Genomic DNA, 15398 nt, shown 5'->3' with positions numbered 1-15398 from the left:
CTCATGGTTAGTAAGCCACCCCAGCTAACCATCCCCCTGCAACAGGGTTAAAAGGCCCGAGGGTGGCTTACTGTGTCATCTGGTGGGCTCCCCAGTGGTTAAAACAGACTCTGGAGAACTTCAAGGCCATGACTATAGAGTCCGTTGGCTAGAGCATCCACCACTGCCAGCAATGCTCTAGCTGCCATGGACTTTCTCTATGCTTGCATGGCTATTTTGGATGCTGGAGCAGCCGCCAGGAGCCCATTCACGCTGTGGAGGATGACAGGATGCACGCTAACCACACCAGGCAATCACTAGGTAACTACAGAAGGAGGTGGTTGGTGGAACCACGCAGCACCGCATGGTTCCATGATTGTCTGGTGGGCCTGCACATCGTGGTTTTGCTAGTCTCCCCTCTGTACTTACCCTGAAGACCCTCCCCCTGTGCATGTCTGAACAGGCCCATTGTGTCTTTTCCACGACCCCCACGCTAACTTTCCTGCTGGTCTCCTGGGCACTGGTTAGCAGAGACTGCACTGCCTCTGAAACTTGGTGGTCCTCCAAGCAGACTTTCGCCCCCAGGAAGTGGCATGCCCTTACCAGAAGCTGGCACCAGTCATCATGGGCAGCACAAGACATTTTGCTACCTGATGCAAAGACCAAGTTGTTCTCCCTGCCCCTGCTACCTCACCCTCACCACTGCATGTACAAAAGCCATCCAGACTGGCAGTTGAGCCTTATGTCAACACTGGTGATGGGACAGCATTCTCCACTGCACCTGAGGGCAGCAAGCTAGATTAGAGGGCACAGGGCAGGCCATGCCATGCAGCACAGACACAACTCTGTCCTCCAACTCCTCGCTATTGCTCCCCATCTGCCTGCACCTGCCGCCTGAAGCTGCTGCCTCACTCTGCCAAATCATGAGAGGGCTGGCCTTACATCAAGATGAAAAGAGTAGCACTATGTGAAGAAGAGACAGTAGTGGGTGACAATATCACTGAGGAAAGGGAGCTCTTCTCTTCACTGTAGCATCAGATTTCTCTCAGGAGGTATGCATGCTCTCATTTTGGGTAGGCAGTTCTTTGTTAACAATACACAGAACCAAAGAACTGAAAGCTGTAATGTCTGGTAAAACCTTGTCTGGCTTGAAATAGTTTAGCTAAGAATCTAAACACTTCAAGTGTGACAGGTTTTCTCATCAGTCAGTTGATCTATCAGCAGTGAGGCTAGCTTGCACCATGTTTTCTTTTTTTCGTTTGTCAAATTGAAATTTGCACTTTATGAAGATCATTCACCATACAATTAATCATTATGGTGTAATATTTCAGGTATTTACATGTCTAAACCTGTTGGTTTTTTGCCAGGAAAAAGATGATGCTACAGATCAGTCTGCAAAGAAACTGGGGGACATGGAGGTCTAAAGATCATCATTCTGAAAGCAAAGTTTGAAGCAATGTGTATGTGTGTGTGTGTAAAAATGCAATGAATGGAGTAGTATTGTGAGAATGAATGACCCCCTAGTCTAAGAAGGTTCTAATGAGCAGAAACCCAGCCCACAAGTATTAATAAATGCATGCATATATACATACATGCGTAATGCAGCTCTCTTATTGCTCTGGCCACCCTATCCTCAAGTCCCAACACTGGCTTCTTGTCCATTCCCAGATCTTGCAAAACCTACATGGTCTTGTTTCCTGCTGCCGTCATCTCGCCACTCGTACATCCCAACGCATCCCTGTCTGTGATCTTCGCTTGTCCAGTTCCATCCAGTGGCGCAGCTGGGGATGGACCTACCTAGGGGCTGAAATCCAGGCTTCCACAACATAGCCTGCTTCGCCTCCCACCCACCACCCACCCTGACCAGCAGGCAATGGCTTGTGATGGGGACAGCGGCAAATAGGCCTGGCATCAGCTCCTGGACTGGTATGGGCATACCGGGGCCCACAAAGGCTGATGCTGATCACCACACCATCTTTTTTCATCTCTCTCTCTCTCTCTCTCTCTCTCTCTCTCTCTCTCTCATATCAGGAAGGCCAGCCAGCTGGGCATGTTCATGGTAAGAAATGATCATTTTATTATTTTTATTTTTAAAATATGTTATCCTTTTCTACAACAAAATGGTGCTCAATCCCGACTAAATATGTTTAGCATCAGGGCAGCAGAAGCAACTTCATTTTATTCCTGTAGTCATGATTTAAGTGAGTTTAAAATGCAAAACTGCACATGCTCAGAGTATTTCATTTTTTTTAACAGGCTTGGCAAACAGTTTTGTTTGCATGTTTGCTCTAACCAGGCTCAGTGCAAGGTCACTAGCCTCCCGAGGTGGGAGAGAAGGTGCATTGGCACTCCCTTCCCCTGTCCTATGCCACCCTTACCTTTGCTGTCCCTGCATCAGTTCCATAGGAAGCTGTGTAGCTAAAATAAATGGCTGTGGGGTTCTCATGAAACTTGTTGGGAGTCTTGCAGGAGTTTGCACAGATCTCACGAGACCTCATGGTGCTCTTGTGGGAAGGAGAGGGTGGGTGGCTGCTCTAGAGAGCCACATCCGCCATTCTCTTGTCACAGCTGGAGGGCAGCTGGTGGGGCTCTCCAGAGCACCCATTGGAGGCTACGGCAGCAGGCCCTCCTGGTGGGATTGGGGGTGGGGTGAGCAGCACAGAGCGGTGCAATTCACTTCTCCTCCCACTCCATCACCTGATGCGGGCACCTCGCCCTGCTTCAGGGATGGGCTGGCTCTGGTTGTAACTACTCCAGAATACAGCAGCAGTTGTAAAGCATGGAATAGCCATAGCCATGGGGGAGGGGGTGAGAACAGAAATGTTAGTTGTATGGTTCACAACTACTGAAATAATATGCATGGCCCTCTAAGAAGGCCACCATAAGACCATTAATCCAGGGTCTAAAATTACCTAGCTGCACCACTGACTCCATCACCCTCAGCTGTCCAGAGCTGGTGTGCTCCCTGAAATGACTCTACCCTTTCTCCCTTGTTGCCCCTTATGCCTGGAACCACCTCTCTTGCTTCTTTCCAATCCCTCCTCAAAACTGACCTTTTCTGTGCTGCCTTTGGAACAACCCTCTAGTCCCAGTACCCTACTGTAACTAAGATAAAGTACATGCATATTCCTCCCCATGTAGGGCTGTCCTTCTTCCATGCCTCTATTCAAAACCACTCTGAGAAAGAAAGCATACAGGAGAGGCAAAATAAGGTGTCGTGGAAACCATGCTGGTATCAGAGGCTTGACTCACTGCCAGAGAAAGGGAGCAGGAATCACATTGGACGTGGGGCTCATTTATTTATTTATTTATTTATTGCATTTCTACCCCGCCTTTTTTCCTCTTGCAAGGAACCCAAGGCGGCTTACATTATCCTCCTCCTCTCCATTTTATCCTCACAACAACAACCCTGTGAGGTGGGTTGGGCTGAGAGTCTGTGACTGGCCCAAAGTCACCCAGTGAGCTTCCATGGCCGAGTGGGGACTAGAACCCAGATCTCCCAGCTCCTAGTCCAACACTCTTGCCACTACACCACACTGGCTCTATTCTATTCTCTATTCTCATTCTATTCTCTGTGCAGCATACACAGCACACCATGGGATCAGGATAGTGTTTTCAAATCTTTTGATACATGGGGCACATTTTGGGGGGACACCTGTGTCACTTTCACCAAAAAAGGGAAGTATGTGTGTCTGTTGATAGACTGACAGACGTCCTGTTCAGGCATGTTTCCACTCCTTGCTGCTTGAGATGACCACTTCACTCTGCCTACTGTTACAGACAGCTTTGTCAGGAAATCCCAGTGAGCAGCGCCAGCCCAAGACATTTTGCTGCCTGAGGTGAAGAACAAGATGGCACCCACTCCCATTCTATGTACAAAAGCTGGCTGGACTGGCAGATGAATTTGTCTTCAGCGCTGATGATGGGACAGCATCTTCCGCAGCATCTTCCGCAGCAGGCTAAGTTAGGGAGTGCAGGGCAGGCTGCATGGCAGACAGGTCTCTCCTCCAATACTTTGCCACCCCCTCCCAGCATTTGCCGCCTAATGGTAGGATCAGTCCTGCCAGTGGGATAGTGAGGTGCACACCTCTCGTAAGGACTGAAGTCCCAGATCATATATTGGCCGGGAGAGCGGGGGAAGGGATCAGTGCTTCATGGGGCCTTCCCTTTCCAATGGGCAAAGAGTGTTGCCCAGTTTGGTGGCTCCATTTTTAAATTTCAGCCCATCCTGCAAGAATCATTGTATCAGGATCTTAGCATACTGAAGAGAAAAAGAAATGAATTTGTTTATAAGCGCCCTCTTGTTTCCAATAAAAATGATGGTCCTCACACTACGAAGGACCTGGGACTTGAGCAGTGCTTCTTTTTTGTCAAAAATAGATCCTTGTAGCAATGAAACCGCATCTTCATGCCTATGCATGACAATTGATAGACAGTCTCATCCACAGATACTTCTGCTTTTAGAGTTTGGAGCCTGAGAAGTTCAAGAAAATACACTGAGCTCTCTCTGCCACTGGGAAACAAAATATATCAGCTTCAAATCACATGATCATCATTCCAGCATGTTCTGATATGATACTGAGAGAGCGTCAGCCTCTTTAGTGTCAGCCTTCTCACAGACACTCTCTTATGCATAGACGTCTCGGAAAGACAGCCTGTAAGTGGCTCTCCAAAGTAAATATCCACACAACACTTGATTTGTATGGCAGGAAATGATTTACAGCATATGCTAACCGTGCAATAAGGCAAATTGTTGCCATTGCTGATCTAGAGCTCACATTAAAAAAATGTCACTAATATATTCTATTGCTTTCAGATATTTTAGGGCCCAATAGAAACTGTGGGTAATATTCAACATTATTCCGGTCCTAGTGCTAATGACATTGTGCTAGTGCAAGGGTAGGCAGCATTTTTCAGTTCTGGGCACATTTAGCAATTTGAGAAAATGTTCTGGGCACCACCACAAAATGGCTTGCATGGGTGGCACGGCTAGCCACACAAGGCAAGTAATCTGCGAAAAAGATGGCATACGAGGTGGAGGCAGGGTCTGTGCCCAACACACCAGACAAATTCCTTGGAACCATACCTTTCATATTAACACAATTTCATTTTCAGAGAAGTTGACCTTCCAGCATGAAATGTATTCCTGCTTATAGTTTATAATAGTATATTCCCATAGAAGCATTGTTGTATTAATGACTCAGCTGCCGGTTAGATTAAGTACCTCGAAAAATTAGTAACTCATGTCAGTTCCATCCAGTCTGCCCCAGTGAACATTTCCTCCAGGGAAAGAGAAAACAATAAACTTATTTCAGGAGATCTTTGATTCTGGCTAAAGATTTATTCTGACCTAATTCTTCCGGTGGTTTGTTTCCCTTGATCACTATCAATAGGTTAGACTGTACTGTGATTATTAACTCTTTTTTAAAGGATTTACTGAGTGTTGTCCACTTTGCTGCACAACCCAACTTCCAACACATGTTAAAATAAAACAAAATTAAATGCTGGGCTGTCCACTAATAAAGGAATGGTCAATTCATTAATCAATTAACAACTAAACATTTATATCAGTTGTATATTCCCCAAGCCTCAATATACGTGCCATTTTGAGATGCTGGAGAAAATTAAACTAAGAGCTTTTCTACACAAGCCTGTTAATCCGCTGTATCTACTTTCAGTTTCACCGCAGAACTGAGATTCGAGCTCTACGCCAAGAGCTTCTCCTGTCCTGCTTTTTGGCTATATAACCTCTAGGTGCCGCTATGCTATAGCGGAATAGTGTGATTAGACAAATGAGAAAATACATTTTCTTTCACTTTCAGAAGTGTGTACAGTTCTGGTCACCACACCTAAAAAAAGATATAGTAGAGCTGGAAAAAGTGCAGAAGAGGGCAACTAAAATGATGAAGGGGGCATCTCCCCTATGAGTGAAGGTTACAACAGCTGGGATTGTTTAGCTTGGAAAAAAGGAGGGTAAGAGGAGACATGATAGAGGTCTACAAAATTATGCATGGTGTGGAGAATGTGGATAGGGAGACATTTTTCTCCCTCTCTCAAAATACTAGAACCGGGGGTCATCCTTTGAAGCTGATTGGTGGGAGATTCAGACAGATAAAAGGAAGTACTTTTTCACACAGTGCATAGTTAAACTATGTGATTTGCTACCACAGAATGTAGTGATGGCCACCAATCTGGATGGCTTTAAAAGGGGGTTGGCCAAATTCCTGGAGGAAAAGGCTATCAATGGCTACTAGTCTTGATGGCTATGTGCTACCTCCAGTATAAGAGGCACTGAGTCTATGTACACCAGTTGCTGGGGAACATGGGTTCAAGGGTGTTGTTGCGCTCATGCCCTGCTTATGGGTTCCTGGTTGACAGCTGGTTGGCCACTGTGTGAACAGAATACTGGACTAGATGGACCCTTGGTCTCATCCAGCATGGCTCTTCTTACGTTCTTAAGTAATACCATATTTTCCACGGTCTTAAAAAAAACATGGGGACTTCCAGTCGGAGCCAATGTCGCCCTTGCAGCTTCCCGTGGGGTCTCCGCGGGACGCTATCTCAAACAGCTTTTTAAAACGTTGAAATACCTTTTTATCTCTCCCCTGGAATTAAAAGGGGAGGCGGGAGCAGCTCTGGATGAAATTTTGGACAAACAGCTCTCTTGGTGTGCTAGCAGAGGGGCTGTACTCCGGGGCTAGTCTGCCAGAGCTTAATCGTCGCTCAAAGCTGTTTGAACCTCCTAATTAATTAGGAGAAACTAGGGCTGACGTGCTCCATTGTAGTTTTTGGATTAAGAAACGCCAACATCTGAGGAATGGATTAAGAAATATCAATAATATTTGAGGACCTGCAAGATTTGTTTGAAGAGAAGGATGACTACACTAAGGCGAAAGAAAGGATCTCCGCCCACCCACCCCCCACCTCCCTTGGCGAAGGCTTTGAGAAGTGGAGATACAGAGGAGTTACTTGCTTTGATAAAAACTTTGTCCTTGCATTTTGCGGAAAAGGCTAAGAGGCTGGATACCATCCAAAATTCCATCACTGCCCTGCAAGGGACTGTGGATTTAATTAACACTTCTTGGCAAAAAATGGAGGCGAAAGTTAACGAGTTGCAAGATCGGCTGGCAGGGAACGAAACTACATCACAAGCTTTTTTCAGCAATTTTTCTGTCAGAATTTCTCAACTGGAGGCGTTAGCGTGCAGGGCAAATGTACGTATTATCGGTATTAAATTTGCTACTGATGCAAATCTGCCTACTTTTGTAGATACGTTCCTGCATGAGATACTCCCTGTGCCATCTGATTATTCATTTGATATTGAGCAGGCATTCCGTGCGCCAAATGCCAAAGGGACTGGTTATACGATTATAGTCCAATTTGCAAGCATCTCCACAAAAAATTATATCCTGCGTTTGGCAAGAGAGGCTGGAAACCTTTTTTGGAAACAAGATGAAGTGATGCTATTTCTGGATTACATCAAAGAAATTGCTAATAAAAGAAGGCAATTTACCAAGGCGAAAAATATGGCAAAACAAATGAATACAATATCACTTAAAATATCCTGCTACATTTTGCATTTTTTTCTGAAGGTCAGATGAAGAAGTTTCTAAATCATGAAATGGCAGAGGTGTGGCTAAATGGAAAATCGCGTGAGATTTCTGTTCCAGCACCATGAACTGGAATCTACAAACATGTTTTGCTAACTATGTTTAGTCTGGAAGATACAGGCTTGTTTTTTCTTTTTCCTCTGTTATTTTTTCTCTTTTCTTTAAATCCTTTATGATATACTGTACAATGTATACACTCATTTATATATCTAGTACAAAATATATTAGTGATTGTTGTGAGGTTGATTTTAAGCTTTATTATTATATAACATTATAAAATTTATTAGTGATTTGTTATTATTATTATGTATCCTTTTAAATCTCCTTTAAAATTATTATTACCATTATTACTGGTTAGTAAGATCTTTGGCTGGTTAAATTGTTAAGCTTTATTACTATATGTTAGCTGAAGGGCAATATATGGTTACTGAAAATGAATTGTAGGCCCGCTTCCTTGCTATAAGACTGAGGATATGATATTGAAATGTTAGGTTGATTATTTATGCTGTACTGAATTGTAATATTGCCAATGTTACAGGTATAATTTTTAAGCAGAATGGGATTTGAAGTTTCTGTGTAATGGAGTTTAAATTTAATTTCTTTAAATAATCCTTTATATTTTTTTTCTCTTTCTTCTTCTTCTGTTTTCTCTTTTTTTCCCATTATTGTTGTGTCCTCTTAAGAATACTATATTGTTGGGAAATTGTAGTTATTGATTAAGTTGTTGGCATTGTTTATTTCATTTATAAAGTTAAAAAATAGAATAAAAAGTATTTTCCAAAAAGAACAAACATGGGAAGTTGCTCTTACAAAACAGAAGTGAAACTGGAGGATCACAACCTCATATAAAGAACCCATAAATAACTGTAAGGAATACCGAGTGCACAATAAATATCTCGTGTAGAAATGCTTAAAAGCTACTAGTTTTTCCTTGAAGGGGTGCTTTCAGACAAGGCTTTTATCACGCAGCAGCACCCTATCTCATTCCCAGAATTTATTGGGGGTCCAGACATCATGGTCTTCTACACATAACCGTCCCATGTTTTCCCACCACTGCGTCTGTCTTTTTTCTTACTGCAGAAGAACAGATGGAATAGCTGTACAGCGTCTTTGAATTGGTAGCATAGGAGCCTTGTCTGGAAGCCCCCAAGAAAAGGCCATCTTTAATAGTTTCTCTTCATTCTACTTCCCACACCCAGCAGAACCAATATAGCCTTTAACAACTCAAGTGTGCCCTTAATTTTGATTCACTAATTAAAACTGGCCTTCAGAAATGAATCAACCAAAGACACAAATTGTTTTCCTCCCACCAGTGCAACTATGCATGTTAGCTACCCCCATAAGCTTCAGTGGAACCCCCTAAATTCTTCTGTCCTACCAGTGCTCAGCTGAGCACACTACAACATGCCTGGCCCTCAGCTGGGATAGAAAGCCTGTGGATGTCTGCCCCAGAGAAATCCAACCATCTTGTTTTCCTGCAGGGCTGCATGCATAGGCTATTCACGTTCTCAGAGTAACAAGGATGTTGGATCCATACTTTATTTATTTATTATTAATACTTATATACTACTTAATATAATAAAATCCCTAAGGGCGCAATCCTATGGATGCTAGTCAGTGGCTAGACAGCCATAGGATAGGTGGATTCCCAGGAGCCGACCTTGGAACCCGTGCTTCGAGGTCAGTTCCCTGAGAACCAACCTTCACCCCCTCCTGCACTGCCTCGTAGGCAGCGCAGAACAGCTCTGTGCTCTGAAGAGGAGTGCAGAGCAGTGAAAACGGGGCATTCCTGGGGGAGTGCCAGGGCGAGGAAGTTGGAAATCCAGTATGCCACATCCATTGTGTCATCCAGCTGCCACTTCCTCTGACTTCCTGCGGCTAGACAGCCGAAATCGGCTGTCTAGCCACAAATGCGGGGTAGCTGAAGCGCGGTGGGGACAATTCCCTCCACGCTTCTCCTGCCCTGCATCAGATAGGTGGTTGCCTCAGAGTTCGATTGCTCCCTCCATGATTTACATACTGTAGAACAATATTAAAACCACAGCTTAAAATACACTATTAAAAATAATTTAGGTACAAGAACAATAGAAGCAAATCAAAAACATCAACATGGAGTAGAATCAGGATTAATTATGATTAATTACAAGCTAGAGGAAGCCTGCTTAAAGAAGTGCATTTTCAGGAGGCATTTGAAACATACTATGTTTTCTGCCTCCTGAACTGCACTGTGAAGAGTTCCTTTAGAGTTCTGGCTGGTTCTGGCTGAAACCCAGAATGGATTCAGAGCCCTACCGAAATCAGAGCCACCAGCCTCTGCTGATGAGGCCTATCCTTCCACACAGTGACACAGAAATAAGGCCTTCCTTAGAGATTTAACAATCATCATATAATCAAAACGTCTTTATTATTTCCAAACAATTCAACGGGCTGCACCTGTTTAGAATTACTGATATTTTATGTGCAAAGGCTGTAAAATGGCTAATGATCCCTTAAATCTCATAAATTACTGTCGAAATATCCAGTGCACGGTACCACCATGGGCAATTTCACTTCATATATTTCAAACTTTCAGGGAAGACCTTCACTCTGATAGGATAGCTGCCAATTTTTGCCCCCTTTGCTTTTCTCCCTGCTGACAGTGTGCAGAGATACAGAACAGATTTCCCCACACTGCATTCTATCCATTCAACAAACTATCTAGAAAATCCAGCCAATCAGTCCAGTGTTGAAATGTTGATCAAATTTCCATCTTCTGGTTTCCTTCACTTTGGGGACCAGTGTTTTCACTCACTGACTGGCTGGGCAATTCCAAAGAAAGTTTGCAGGAAGAAAATGAAAAAGTTGCCAATACCCATATAAGTAACCGTCTATCTGGAGAGAATCCATGCAGTCCTCCAGTGACTAACTTTGGTCTTTAGCCTGCGGAAGCTGGGACAATGAGATTCTCAAGAGCTAGCATCAGCCTCTCATTCCAGAAGTCCATCAGGCCATCAACAAAGCAACTTTTGAAATCAGTTGATCAATCAGCCAGAGCATTCTATAAACCTATTGAATCCATAAGTTTATAAGAGTGAGTGATCCAAATCAGCCTGCCATTCCTATGGAGACTCTGAAGTGGGCTAAGCAGTTAGAATAATAGAGCTGGAAGGGACTTCAAAGGCCAACTCCTAACCAATGCAGGAAATCTGCTGTTACAAGATCCCTGATAGGTGGCTGCTGTCTGCTTAAAAACCTGACTGCTGCTTTCTGAGGCAGTCTGTTCCACTATTGAGCGGCTTGTACTGTCAGGCATTTCTTCGAAATGTTTAGTCGAAACCCCCTTTCTTGTAATTTGGACTGTTTGGTTCAAGTCCTACTCTGTGGAGCAACAGAAAACATTTTGTTCCATCATCTATGGGTCGGCCATTCAAATATTTGAAGATGGCTATATCATTCACAATCTACATGCTGCCAGTGGTAGGCTGAGCAGAGCTATAGTAAATGTGGGTTGGGATACAGAAGCTCTCCGTTTGGTGCAGCCGTCACAAGATCTGATCTCCGTGAGCACTTATTTACTTGGATTACTCATATATTGCCTTTCCAGCAAATTGTGAAAGACAGCATATAAACAGTAACATTTATAAGACTGCCTATGCCAATAAAACCAAATTTGAATGACAACAAGAGAAGAAAACAAAGAGGGGTATCGACTATTTAATTAACTAAAAGCCTTGGTGAAATAGGTTCTCGTGATGACAAAATGGACCTGTGAGTCTGTGCTGAGTGATGCAGTGCTTGTCTTTTGCCAAGATTATACTGTCAATTCTCTGCAGTTTTTGATGCACGCCATGCACACATCTGATAAGGAACTGTTTGTTTAGAAATACTGGAATGTAGCCACATCTTTTTCTAGAAACCCCGGGCTGCAAGTTTTGCTGCTGCTTCCCTTCTGGTGCCATGTTGTCACGTACACAGAATGAACAAGCAAGAGTTCTTCCAACCTCCATCTGGGTCTGGATTTATGAGTTCATTTTGAAAACTCGCTTGGAGAAGTAAGAAGATGGTGTTAAACTGCATCTGTTCTTTCAACAGATGCAACAAAGTCCATTAGAACATAATAAGAACCCTGTTTGATCAGATCAACAGCCCATCTATTCCAGCGCTCTCTTCCACTGTGGCCAACCAGATGCCTATGGGAAGCTCACAAACAGGACATAAATGCAATAGCACCCTCCTGCTCATGTTCCCCAGCAACTGGTATAAAGAGGCATACTGTCTCTGATATAGCCATCATGACTAATGGCCATGGATAGCCTTATTCTCCAAGAATTTGTCTAATTCCCTTTTAAAGCGGTCCAGGTTGGTGGCCAGCACTACATATTGTAGTAGCAAATTTCAGAGAATGGCACTCAAAGAAGCTAACAGTAAAATCTTAATTAAAAAAAATCTTAAAACATAGCACAAAAGCAAATAAATTAAAAACACAATTGAAGCTTTTCTACACACGGCTGTTAATCCGCAGGAAATACTTTCAGTTTCGTCACAGAATTGAGATCTGAACACTACACAAAGAGTGCTTCTGTTCCTGCTTTTCCGCTACATAACCTTTAGCCGGTACTGTGGTATAGCATAACAGTACAAATACACAAGTGAAAAAAGCGGTTTCTTTCACTTTCATAATTAAATGCTGCATTTTCCTTGCTCTAAAAAAACTTTGCTCTAAAAAAAGTTTTTAAACCAGGCAAGACATCTGGGTGAACTTCTGACAAAAGTTATAAAGTTAGCTACTTCACTCAAAAAGTTTCTATACATGGCAACATTTCCTTATACATCCTGCACCACCAAGTTCACAGCATGGGCCACACGGTACACATAGATTGTGCTTTGTTCCTCTTCCTTCACAAGAGCTGGCAGTCCGCTAATGCGTCCAGCTACATTTGATGCGCCATCATAGCATTGGCCACAGCACCTACCAAGAGGAAGATTGCAGCAGCAGAGTACATCTTTCAAAACAGCAAAAATAATTTTTAGAAGTTATAGCATCAGTCTCATAAAAACCAAAAAAAGAATTCCTCCACAGATATTTCCTCTGTGGCAATGCAAAAGGAAAATGAAACCTGCTCCTTTATCTGTTGTCTCATCCACAATTATACTGTAGTAAACAGCTGCTTCAGTCCCTCTCATGAATGTACATAGAACACTATGAGCCAGGATCTTAAGAATTCATTCACAATTTGTACGATCCAGCCATGATCTCAGCTGGGGAACATCATCAGCACAAAGCAGCAAGAGTTGACTAAGGTTTGATCCTTAGGGTGGCCACGAACTGCAAGGCCTTGACAGGCAAGATATCTTACAGCAGATAAAATTTTCAGCACTGCCTTTCTAGCTTCTTGCGTTTGCTTCTGTTTTCCTTCTGAGCAAATGACATGAACATTTACCCCACCTTCAACAGCAGCCATAACTTGAACAGCTGCATGGTGGAAAATTTGAGCTTCCAAGGCTATGGAATCTTTCTAGAGCAGAGCAGCAGCCAGTGGAACTTTCACCAGTCTTTGCAGGGCTAACCTCGGCACTTTTTTTGTGTGTTTTTCACAAGAAATCTTTCCATAGTGGTGATTGTGGCCTGTAGTTCAATCAAGGAAACAGGATTCTGCAGGAGGATAGAAAACATGTCACATATTCATTCATTGAGACAATACAAATATTCACTTTGTGTATGAAAACCTACTACTCTTCTCCCCCTCCCATAAATGGGTAGCTGCCCCCCGCTCCCTCAAGGTATCCCACATGGCTATATAAAAAAATGGAGATGGGATGGAAATGTTTGTTTCCTTAAAACAGCCCCTAGGCCCCAGGGGAGCAGAATTCCTCTTTCTTTTTGGCAAGAATGTTGGAATTACTACCACCCCAGCTGCCCAGCCAACCCACCATTCTCTCGAAAGTGGTGATGTTTCACGGGGGAGCAGACAAATCCTTCTCTACAAATTTTCTGCTAGTGGGAAAGAACTGCTTCTTCCGCTCACAGGGCAGGTTTTCTACATCCCGGGCCTGATTGGTAGGTGAGATCTACCCGCTCTTTCTTTCCCGCCCTCCAGGCTATTCTTTTCCCTCCATTGTTTCTTCATAATAATTTTCCCCAGAAGATCCCCACTGGCCCCTCCCTTCATATCTATGCATAAACAAGCAAACAAACTCAGTAATGTGCCTCCTAAGAACTTGCTGAATATACAGACAACTGGAGACTGACTGATGAATCTGCCAGCCAGGCTGTGAGCTCACCGATGTTACCTGGTTGCCTGGAGGGGGCATTGTCCCCCTCCCGGGAAATCCTGGAGGGGGCTTGAGCCCCACCCCCACACCCCATAGTTTACACCTCTGAGTGTAGCCATAGGCCTCTTTTCAGGGAGTTTTTATCCTGCTTTTGAGATTGGTTACTAATGGAAGTTTGCAGGTCCTTTTGATGATGTCGTCAACCTCCAGGGTGTCTCCCACACGAAATGACCTTTATTCAATTTTTTAAAAGATCGGACCACAGCACCAAACATATTGAAGACTCAGATAAGGGGGAAAGGGGGGGGGGAGGAAGCACGTGTAAAGGGAGTCTGTTGTGATCCTGCATTTAAAATGGAAGCAGAAAGCCCATTTTAAATGTGGGATTTTAGGCTGGTTTAGAGATGCTCTATATTTAAACTTTCCTCATCAGAAGAGTTGCTCCAGGACTGTTATCATGTTGGTTGTCCTTTTCTGCATCTTTCCCAGTATTCTAAGTATGGTTGCACCATAGATTTGTAGAAAGACTTTATTATATTGGCAGTTTTTGATTTCCTCATAGATATCCCAGTTACGGGGCATGGCAGTGGGGAGGCATTCCCCAAAAGTCACCTTAAAACCGGCTTGTAGGACCTATTACTAATGAGACTGACTTTTCATCACAAATTATTAGAACAAAATGAAGGACTGCCTCATCACTAACCAAACACAATTTCTGGACTGGGCTGGGGTGACACAAGTGTGCTGAGTTTTCCACCATTTGTGGCCACTCAAATATTGCACAGAGGAGCTGGCTGTTTTTAGACTGCAGGCGACTTTGCCATTTCTCCTGTGTTTAAGTAGCAGCAGTGTACGTCTCAGTCACACCAGAAATATTTGTGGAATTGGCTGATAGAACTATGGAGGGCAAAGGGATTGCTCAGATCATAGTGGGAGGCACTGGAGGTTGAGATGTGGTTTTTCATGACTCTGAAGAAAAGAGGCTGATGAGCAAATACCAACAGTAGGTCATGACATTAAAAAAAAAGTTAAGCACTAGAACCAAAATGAATTCCCCCCTTACCATTCACCTCAAATGTTACATGACAGATTTTGCTCTGTCTCTGACTATCCCCTCAGAATATTTGCATATTCTATATTGTAGAATATACAAATATTCTACTTCTCAGAGAAATAAGTAAGTTGTCCAGGGGTAGCACTAAAACGTTTAGTTTCCTTTGGATGAGAGGGCAGTGGACACTTATGTTGTCTTTTATTTTTTTTCCATTTCATTACTCCATTTGTTTTTCTTTAATAACCAAACCACATTTATTAAGTTAATTTGTGAAAACAACATTCATTTTGTAATTTGTTAAAAGGGAATTTGTTTTGTTACATTTATGGGCAGGGTCTTTGGGGGGTTTTTTGGTCTCTTATTCTTTTTTAAACTGTTGGGTTGCTTGTGTTATTTTGCCAACCCTGTATTTACCTGGACTGCTGAGATGTTCTGTCTTTTGGTGGGTGCCATTTTTGTGGTGGAAACCATCCCCCCGCCCCCGCCCGCCTTCTACAGTGCCC

The sequence above is a fragment of the Heloderma suspectum genome, chromosome 4 (genome assembly GCF_057233095.1).
Source record: "Heloderma suspectum isolate Gila_16-S chromosome 4, 16-S_ref, whole genome shotgun sequence".
In the NCBI taxonomy this organism is placed as follows: domain Eukaryota; kingdom Metazoa; phylum Chordata; class Lepidosauria; order Squamata; family Helodermatidae; genus Heloderma; species Heloderma suspectum.
Note: the sequence above shows the minus strand (reverse complement) of the source record.